The sequence below is a fragment of the Micromys minutus genome, assembly GCF_963924665.1.
Source record: "Micromys minutus genome assembly, chromosome: 1".
Lineage (NCBI taxonomy): Eukaryota > Metazoa > Chordata > Mammalia > Rodentia > Muridae > Micromys > Micromys minutus.
This window is the reverse complement of record NC_137969.1, coordinates 228060626-228070545: the sequence shown is the minus strand read 5'-3', so window position 1 is coordinate 228070545 and position 9920 is coordinate 228060626.

Genomic DNA, 9920 nt, shown 5'->3' with positions numbered 1-9920 from the left:
AGAGGAAACTTGGTCAGAAGCAAATCATGTGGCATGCCCTATTCCGTGTTCTCTCTGGTGTTTTCAGCATGTGTAATGCTGAAAAAGAAAGTTCTGAAGCGTAAAGGCTAGGACCCAAAATCAGGTGCTTGGCTTATGGCTTCCAATGCCTAAGCACCCTGTGTTACAAATTTAACTTGGTGTCTAGTGTAGAATATCCAGAGGTAAAAGGAAACCACACACACCACCACCACCACCAATTCAAAAATAAAACAAAAACCAAAGCTAACATCCAGGTCCTGGAGAATTGGCTCAGTGGTTAAGAGCACTGACTACTACTGACTGTTCTTCCAAAGGACTGAGTTCAATTCCCAGCAACCACATGGTGGCTCACAACCATCTGTAATGGGATCTGATGCCCTCTTCTGGTGTATCTGAAGACAGCAGCAGTGCAATCATATATAATAAATCTTAAAAAAAGGATGAGTCTGCAGCAAAACCACAGCTGTTATTTTAAAGAGAACAAGAGATAGTTTATTCTGGGGCCATTGTGAGTGACTTTGGCCCAGGAACACAAATTTAGGTTACCCCCAGTTCCACGTTCCAACATGGAAGCAGTTTAATGAAGTTTCTATAGTTGTACAGAACAAAGACAGTCATGAATCAAGGCAAGTTACAGCAGAGAGGAAGGTACAGGGGAGACAGAGGCTTTTCTATCGACCTAAAACACTGAGTTTGGGTTGGTGGAAGCTAATGGTTTTCAGAGTTAATAGATTCTTTAAGGTTTTTTATCTCTTAGTCAGGGATGTTAGTTCTGAGGCAGAGGATGGTTGTTCCTGAGGGCTGGAATTAGCACGTGATGGGGTAGTTAGCCTTGGGACATGCAACCTTCTCTTCACAGACTGAAACACAAAGGCGTTTATCAGTCTCTGCAGATCCAGCTTCTTTTTAGTATTGTTTTCATTCACAATGAAGGACAGTGCCACACCCAATGGAATGCTTGTTGTACATATCTTTGGCCTCGGTTGAAAAAGGAAAAAAATCACCTTTTCCCAATTTCCACTTTTAAGTTGATCTCTTACTTTGGCTTATTGAGGACCAGTGGGAGTGGCTGGAGCTGACTTGGGGGTACAGGTTGCCATCCCAAGTTGGAGCAGCGGTCTGTAACTGCTGTTCCAGGGGAATCTGGTGCCCTCTTCTGATCTCCAAGGGTACCAGGCATGTGGATGGCGTACAGACATACAAGGCAAAACATCCATAAAATAAAATATAAAAAAATAAAAAGTTTATTTCCAGCTGGGTGGTAGTAGCAGCTCACGGGACTTTTAGTCCCGGTACTTGGTAAGGCAGGTGGATCTCTGTGAGTTTGAGGCCAGCCTAGTTTACAGAGCTTGTTCCAAGACAGCCAGAGATTCACAGAGAATCCACATCTCGAAAAACAAAACAAAACAAACAAACAAAAATCTGAAACCAATGCATTTTTTTCTTTGAAATTCTATCTAGAATAAAAATCAGTGTTAAATATTTCTACATACAAAATAGCCTGGGGCTGGGAAGATCAGTCTGTAAAGTGCTTGCTATCCAACCTGGAGGAACCCACATAAAATGCTAGGTGCAATGGCGTCCATTTGTAATCCCAGCACTGGGGAAGCAGAGACAGGACAATTTCTGGGACTTGCTAGGCAGTCAAACTAACCCCAAAATCTCAAGCCCCCCAAAAACAAAGTAGGTTACTCCTGAGGCAGCATGACCAAAGTTGACCTTTGACCTCCATACATATGTGATACATACAGATTGGGGGTCTTGATTGGGTTTGTTTTTGCTACCAGTTAAAGGATTAACAGGCAGGAAAAATCTTAAGGGCAGCAGGTAGTGGTGGAGAAATCCCAAACACTTCGGACAACAGTTTTAAAAAAAGGTGTTTACTGGGATAAAGCAGCAGTCACAGAGATAAAGACCAGGAAGACCCGGGAAAGTGGAAAATGGGGTCTCTTTTGGAGGAGTGAGGTTCTCTTTCTCTCTTTCTTTTCTTTCTTCTTCCCTCCCTCCCTCCCTCTCTCTCTTTCTTTTTCTTTTGTCTCTGAAGTTTTTTCCCCTAATTTATTTTAATTGGTCAGTTTAAAGGAAGGTAAGTCGGTTGTTTGGCCCTCGCCTGTCCAGATCAGGCCTTTTAGCCAGCAGCAGGAGGCCTGCATGTGAAATAAAAGCAGCCAGCAGAGCTTTTGTCTCAAGTTGGGAAGTGAGGAAGAAGTTGGCCATCTTAGAAGTTTGCCATCTTTATTACCTAGTCATGGTTCTTCTTCCTCTCTGTCTGTCTACCAGGGAATATAACTCCTAGTAGTTCATAGACACACACACACACACACACACACACACACACACACACACACACACACACACACCATAGTGACAGAGGTTTGCTTGCTTCTCTCTCTCTCTCCCTCCTTCCCTCAAGACAGAATCTCTTTAAGTCAATGTTAAAGACCAGCCTGTTCCACATAGTAAGTTACAGTCCAGCCAGGGCTTCCCAGTGTCTCAGTAATCAATACAAAACACCTCCAAACCATGAACAGTAGCAACATCAATAATATTGTACCTCTAAAATATTAGTCTTGATGATTCTCTCTGGAGTCAGTATTCACACTTGGGTCCGTCTTTCTGTGACTTTTCTTTGAAAAGGCCACCTTCATGCTTTCAGGTCTGTCTTTACCTTTCTCTTAGCCCTAATGCTTAAGCTGATACTAAAATACTGTACTGGGCTGGTAGAAAAGCACCGTGTGTAAAGGTGCTTGCTGCCTGCCCTACACTAGAAAAAGCTGGTAGAAGAAAATCAACTCCACAGAATTGTTCTCTATTTGTGCATTTGTGTGTCCCTCCGTGTGCATACATACACGCTAAAATAATAATAGAAATTTTATTTAGAGGTATCTATTAATCTCAACTTTTCTCTGTTAAAAATAGCCCAAACCATTAACATTATTAGCTGGTTAGAAGATTGATTTAATATTTTCGGGGGTGGGATTATTGTTTTGTCTTAAATTAAGGTAGGGTTTCATGATGTGGCCCAAGCTGGCCTGGAACTTGTAGCAATCCTCCTGCCTCTGTCTTCCAAATTCTGGGATTACAGGAATTCCCAAATTCAATTTAACAACTAATAGTGTACGCTTATGGGCTGGAAATATATGCTATTGCCTAGCATAGACAAGAGACTGGGTTTGATCCCCACTGCGAACAGCACAACTACACCTTTGATCTGAGTGGTAGTGCAGGCCTGTAATCTCAGCACTCAAGAGGCTGATGCAGGAGGATTAAAATAGAGTCCAGTATAGACAACATAGGATGACCCTGTCTCAAAAAATGAAAAAGGTTTGTAAACTAAAAATGTATGTGTAATACAGAAAACCCAGGAAACAGAAAAGCATGCTGCTAACATCCAAATTAGTGGGATAAAAATCTATCACTCAAAATAAAGACTTGTAACGGTCTTTTCGCTGGAGAATATGGTTGTTGCCCTTACGTATATAACTCCTCAATAATTTAACAGGTAGTCTTCGGACATGGTTTCATCAATTTCCAAGCATCTCCTTGGTTTTTGGCACACTCTATTCCAAGCTCAACCTGTCCCACGCAACCGTCTTGCCAGCAAGAACGACACGGCACACAAAATAGGATTCTTCTGTGGTAAACTTTAATGCTCTCGAGAGGCAGAGCATAAGCTTGCAACACGTGAAGACGAAGAAGACCCCGAACTATCTAGCCCATCCCCTTATAAAGGGATCAGTCCTCACCTTAGACGTGGAGCCCCCTGATTGGTTGAAACTCATCAGGCCCTATGACGCCACGGGAGAGGCAGAGCTCAAGGAGTGGAAAGTTACCCAGCACGTGCGCACATGACTTGTTTACTGCTAACTCCAGCCGGATGTCAGCGCCATCTTGTAATGGAGAATGTGCAGGCAGCGCCCCACATCTCCCCCTTTCTTTTATTCTTTAAGCAAAGTAGGACACCCATATTAGGAGGGCGGAGATAGAAGTCAAATCCCCATTAAGGTGTATAAAGACCATGTACAGGAGTAACCGCTAGGCTTTTTGTAGCCCGTAGTACTCTTGACCTGTCACTCTGCCGTTTTTCTGAGGGAGGGACACTGGGACAGGCAACCCTCACGCAAGATGACATATCTCCCAGAGATACCCTGCGACAAGGGGCTCTCAGTGCGATGCTTTGCTCGGCATCCCTCATGGGCTGCTCAAACCAGACACTCTAATCCTGTGCAATGAACCGAAGTTCTAGGAGTGCAAGAGCTGTCTGGCCGGCGACCTACTGCTTAAGCATAGACAACCAGATATCGGCTGATGCTCCATGTTCCAGAGCGACAAGCGCTTGGGCAATAATCACCTTGTCTCTCTTTTTGTTTGGGCCTTGAGCTTACAAACCAGCCAGAGAAGCAACACAAGACCGCAGCAAAGGATTGCTCCAAAGAGTTCCACCCCCACCCAAGTTGATATCGGTGGTGAAAAACTTAGGGAAGACTGTAGCATCATGTTCCACTGGAATTGGTTTCAGGAATGCCGACAGAATCGCCCATCTCGTCTCTCCTCTGACTCTCTGGTTCCACAGCATCAGGAGCAGGGCTGTCATCAGGAGTCTCGACCATTTTTCGAGTGAGCCTCTCGGGGACCCAGAAGGGATTATTTTCATCCTGAGGGAAAACACAAACAGCTCCCCTGGATCTGATCAACACAAGATCCGGTCCTTTCCATTTATTAGTTATGACATCTTTCCATTTCACCATCTCTCTTGGTTTGTCCATGGATAGGCAATGCCTTTCAGCCGCCGTATGGCCATGGTCATCAAGATTTAAAAAATTTAAGGTGAATAGTGCCATGGATACTGCGGTCCTAGGCACAGGGGGCAAAGCCTGCATAATTCCCCCTTTTTGTTTTATTAGATATGATTTAAGGGTGCGGTGAGCACGTTCCACAATACCTTGTCCTTGTGGATTATATGGCAAGCCTGTAAGATGAATCACAGCCATCTGGCTACAAAATTGTTGAAATTTTTGTGAGGTAAAAGAAGGTCCATTATCTGTCTTTAAGAACTTTGGTTTACCCCAGGCACTCTAAGCCTCCAAACAATGTTGGATGGCATGTGAGGCCTTTTCTCCAGATAAGGGAGTGGCTGCAATTATACCCGAACAGGTGTCAATGGATACATGTACATATTGCAGCTTACCAAAGGAGGAGACATGGGTAACATCCATTTGCCATATTTGAAGACGTTGGATGCCCCAAGGATTAACTCCAGAGTGGGGCGCCGGCAGAAACTGACTGCAATTTTGGCAATTGACAACAATATCGCGAGCCTGTTTTCGGGAAATGGAAAAGCGGCGTCGCAGAGTTTCAGAAGTTACATGAAAATCTTTGTGAAAACTTTTAGCAGCCTCTAGAGGCGAAGACATGGCTATAGCAATCATTTTTGTAGCCCTGTCTGCCAAATCATTGCCTTGAGTCATAGGTCCTGGCAATCCAGAATGAGCTCTAATGTGAGTAATATAAAAGGGTGATCTTCTGGATAGAAGGCAGTTTTGAATTTGCGCAAAAATTGAGGCAACTCTGCTAGTTGTTTTAATAATGCCAGCTGCCTCAAGCAGATTGACAGCATTAACAACATAAGACGAATCAGACACTATATTTATAGGTTCTGAGAAACGTTGTAAGACCTCAAGAACCACTAGACATTCTACCACCTGTGGAGAGGCTTCTGTATACTGCCTCGAATAGACCTGTCCATTAACCACAAAAGCCCCCAGTCCGGTCTTGGAACCATCAGTATAAATCACTAACCCTTCTTTTAGGGGACTACAGGACATTACTTTGGGAAAAACTACAGGTTGGGTTAAAGCAAACTGTAAAATTGGATGTTTTGGGTAATGATTATCTATTTTTCCCGAAAAGGAAGTGACTAAGATAGCCCAATCATTCGAAGTGGCAGCAAGAGTGGAAACCTGTATGGCATTATAGGGAACAATTAGCAAATGTGGTTCAGTGCCAAAATGTGTGATGGCAGATTTTAGTCCCCTCAGCGCCAATTGTGCCACAGCATCTGGATACCAGTCAATTATTTTAGCTGGCGAGGCATTAGGATGTACCCACAATAATGGTCCTTGTTGCCAAAGCACAGCAGTAGGGAGTCTGTTCGTTTTAAAAACACATAATGAAAAAGGTTTATCATAATCTATGCGAGCCAATTGTGCATCTTGTATAGCTTCTACCAACTGTAACGCTCTTTCTGCTTGTGGGGTCAAACTTCTAGGTGAGGAGACATGAGGGTCTCCTTCTAGAATATCAAATAAGGGTTTAAGTTTAGCAGAAGGAATCTTAAGAAAAGGTCTAAGCCAATTGATGTCTCCCAGTAATTTTTGAAAATCATTAAGAGTGTGGAGGTGATCTCTTCTTATCTCGAGCTTTTGAGGGACAATCTTATCAGGGAATACCACAGACCCTAGGAATTGACCGGTATCAGAAATTTGGACCTTTTCTGTGGCAATATATAGGCCCATTTTTTCCAAAGCTTGCTGCAGTAGGGGAAAAGCCTCTGTTAAGATTGACAAGTCTTTGTCACATAATAAAATGTCATCTGTATAGTGCAGCATAATTAATGATGGAAAATGTCTTTTAACAGGAATAAGGGCGTGGTGAACATATAACTGACATATAGTCGGGCTATTAGCCATGCCCTGAGGCAGGACCTTCCATTGGAACCTCTTGTCAGGTTCTGCATGATTAATAGAAGGAAGAGTAAAGGCGAACCTGGGCCTATCTTGAGAATGTAAAGGTATGGAAAAGAAACAATCTTTAATATCTATTATCATTAAAGGCCAATGTTTTGGGAGCACCGTGAGAACCGGTAGGCCACGTTGTATAGGGCCAAGCAAATGCATTTGTTCATTGATGGCTCTCAAGTCATGCAACAATCGCCATTTTCCTGATTTCTTTTTAATCACAAAAATGGGGGTATTCCAAGGTGAAGTAGAGGGTTCTACATGACCCAATTGTAGTTGTTCTTTAACTAATTGGGTAACAGCTTCTAACTTTTCGGAGGTAAGGGGCCATTGAGGAACCCATACCGGGTCCTCCGTTTTCCATGGTATGGGCCGTACTGCCTCAATGGTGCTTAGGAAAAACCCAGACCCTGCCTTTCTTTGTTGGGGTTAGGCGAGACAGGGTCTAGGGATCCTTGTTCATAGCGTCCCAAGCCTTTCCCCTCTTTATATCCCATCTTATCCATAATATCATAAGCCTGTGCAGAATATTTATTGGATAGAATTAGCCCCATTTGTTGCATTATATCTCTCCCCCATAAGTTAACTGGAAGAGGGAGTACATAGGGGACAAATCGCCCACATTGGCCTTCAGGGGCTTTCCAGGTGAGTGAGGCTGCACTAATGGTGGGGCAGGACTTATAACCCAATCCTTGAAGGAGTGTGATGACTCTACAACAGGCCAGTGTTTGGGCCACCAATGAGTGGATATAATACTCTTATCAGCCCCTGTATCGAGGATGCCCTCAAATTTCTTCTCATTAACCCACAAGTTAAGCCTTGGCCAGGTATTCAAAGATACTGCTAAATAAGCTAAGTCGGTCCCAGAGGAACCCATCTGTTTTTCTGCTTTTTCCTTAGTCTTTTTATCAGTTATCAGGGAGGAGCAATAACTGTGCAATCCTGTCGCCCTGAGTTACAGAGAATATGCCCGTTGGGCTGGAGCACAGTACCTGTATTTCAGAGGAGTGGTCATTGTCTACTATGCCTGGGTGGACTATCAGTCCTTGTGCTGTAAGGGATCCTCGTCTGAGGATCAGTCCTAGGGTTCCTGGAGGCAAGGTGACCGCTCCTACAGGGATGGGCTGAATGCCCATCTGAGGCATTAATACCAGTGAGGAGGAGGCACGCGGGTCCATTCTTGTTGGCCTGTGTGCTCACTTTGCTCTCCCCTAGGGGTTTGGTAAATTTGCTCCCATATCTTTGAGGGCCCAGTGGCCCGTTTTTTGGCATCTCATTGGTCTGGGTGGTCTGGCTCTCTAGTGGAGGGAGGAGCCGGCCTTTGAGGTCTCTGACGGAGCGGCAATGTTCAGCTTTATGGTACCCCTTGCCACATCTTGTGCAAAGGGGCGGAGGGTCTCTAGTGACCATCCGACAATCTTTTTTCAAGTGTCCAGATTTTCTACATCTAAAGCAGACCCGCCTATTAGGGGCTCGTGGAGGGCCCCTCTGGGACTGCAAAATGGCTGCCGCGAGACCTGCATTAGTGAGTGCCCCTCCCAGTTCTCTACAGACTCGAAGCCAATCTTGAAGACCTTTGCCCTTTCTAGGGGCGATAGCAGCTCGACATTCTTGGGTGGCCTGTTCAAAAATAAGCTGTTCAATAAGAGGGGCAGCCTGCTCAGGATCCCCGAAGATCCGTCCTGCCGCCTCGGTCATGTGGGCTACAAAATCTGAAAAAGGCTCTTGAGGTCCCTGAATGGTTTTTGTAAGCTGATTATCGGCCCCTCCCTTTTTTGAAAGTGCCTTCCAGGCCTTAATGGCTGTGCTTGATACTTGGGCATAGGCACCCCAATGATAAGCTGTCTGATCTGCTGCATAGCGACCTTGGCCAGTCAGCAGATCAAATGTCCATTCTTGTTGTTCAGGCGTCAGGGCCGTAGCATTGGCTCTTGCTTGGGTTTGGGCAGCCTCATACCAAAGAGCCTTCCATTTCATATACTGTCCCATGCTCGGTAGGACAGCCTTGGCAATTGTCTGCCAATCAGAGGGAGTTAAGGCAGAGATAGCCAATCTGTCAAGCTGAGCGATAGTAAAGTTGGCGGTTACCCCATATTTTCTGACTGACTCTGCCAATTATTTTATTTGGTTATATTTTACGGGGGCATGAACGTGGCCACCCTCAGCTGTCTCAAACACAGGGAAAGCAAGACGCATTTGCCTTCTCACCCTTTCCGGGAGGAATGAGGATTTTACAGGCGTGCGTGCTGCATAAGGAGGGGGGGCCACGGGTAAAGGAGGTGCTGTCGGAACGATAGAGGACAAGCGCATGGGCCTGCGCCGCTCATCAGGATGGTATCTTTTTTCCTCATATCTAGATGCTTCTTCATCTAGCTCTGCTTCTTCTTCTGGGTCTAAGCCTTCTCGCTCATCATCATCTGAAGTCTCGGGGCTATCAATGTTAAGAGCCTCAAAGTCCTCTACAGGGCTTGCTCCCCTTTTCTTATTAGAGGGCATAAGGGAATGAAAATCTGAAGGTTTGTGGGTAACAACTCTCCCGCTGTGCAGCGTACCGGGAGGTCCGTTTTCCTTAGGGGGGGTGTGCCTTTTTCTGCACGCGCCCATCTTCTCGCCCTGTTCGGCTTCTGATAGACTATCCTGGACTTCACTCAATGCCTCTTGCCCCGCAGCGACAGCGGGCCTACAACTCTCATCTTTTAAACAATTTTGTACCATCCTCCAAATGGCCATGGTCCCAGGCCCGAGGTCTCCGGCAGTCTGCGCACGGCCTAAATCTCTACCCAATTTTTTCCATGAGGCTGGTGAGAGAGACCCAGAGACAGCAAACCAAGGGGCAGCACGCTCTACCTCTTTTACGAAACGCTGTAAGATGCGGGTGGGCAATTCTAGATCTCTCTGCTTAAGAATTGACTGCAGGGCTGTAACGGTCGAGTGTGAGGAGCCCATCACAGCGATGTAATGCCCGCGGCTTATTTGCGTGGCGGCCCGAGGCGAAACTGAAAGGCGAGTCTCAGCGCGTTCTCGCTTTTTTTTATCTACAAAGACTTATGGAACGCAGGGGTGCCCCGGCTTATCTACGTCCGACTTAAGCACAAAATTAACACCAGCCCCGTTGGACACAAGAGGAAATTAAGAGGCAGAGAATAAAAACTGCACTGACAA